We start from the raw sequence: 1,169 nt of genomic DNA, 5'->3' as shown, positions 1-1,169 counted from the left end.
GAGGTTGTGTCACAAACTCACACTATGAAATCAGATACATCATACACAGATACTTGAATGATTAATGGATGATGGAACCGGGTCCTGTAATCGATTCCATATTTATCTTCAATCTTTAGTGATTTTTAAACACATCATGGAAATCACCTCCACACTCCATCAAGTCACTAACTTGAATGGGTTAATCTTAAATGGGATACAATTTCATGGCAAATGTGCAAACAGATATGTATGACAAATGAAAATTTACAGCACATCGGAGAGGATTAAAAAATCTTGCAATTACTTATGCTACCTCGCTTACAAATCATTGGAACCAAACACAAATTCGTCCTACAATTGTCTGCACAAATTCACGTAAAGAGTGAATTCACTCCAAACAAACACATTAAGGATGAATTGTGAAGATAAACTTGTCCATTGATTACTTTTTAAATTTTTTATTTTTATTTTATAAATTTAATTTGAATGAAAAAAATATATCCATAATTTAGTCTAAATTTAATCTAAACATTATTTTCAATTTAGTGGCAGAGGAATTTGTAACATCCCAAAAATATGTGTATAATTTCATATCAGGTGGAATGCAACATGCGTAATAAAGTAAAGCAGTTAAGAGTGATAGCAGATGAAGTGTATATGATATACAGTCATCCAAAATAAAATAAGATAGTAAAGCTCTACATATGACATAGAGTCTTTCAAAAGAAGAAAAGAGTAAAGGAAACTAAGTTATATACAACAAAATAACTGAGCTACACTACTCTACAACATCAGCAGTGACTGGAACATCAGGGTCCTCTAAGATCTGCTCCAAAGGTGCCTCTCCTACCTCTGCTCACATCCATAATTGGATGATCATTGCAGAAGGAANAACCACAAACAAAACAGACAACACACATGCAAGGGTAAGCTAGAATTCAAATGAAAACAAATCAATTACAATTAAACATAGTAAAATAGNCATACAAGCAATTAGAAAGAAGTAAATATACAAGCAAGCTAATCATGGAAGGACAATGATATTAAGTTGTGGATTTTAGTTTGATTAAGTGGTCTTAGTTTTAGACTCGTCCGGACCTGGAATGAATATCGAGCTATGGCGGGTCATGCACTTGTGGTGGCCTCTACTGCTTTGCAAAGCCATTGCCAATGGGTTTCACCCTACC

Source organism: Vigna radiata, chromosome 2 (assembly GCF_000741045.1).
Source record: "Vigna radiata var. radiata cultivar VC1973A chromosome 2, Vradiata_ver6, whole genome shotgun sequence".
Classification (NCBI taxonomy): Eukaryota; Viridiplantae; Streptophyta; class Magnoliopsida; order Fabales; family Fabaceae; genus Vigna; species Vigna radiata.
This window is presented reverse-complemented; position numbering follows the sequence as displayed.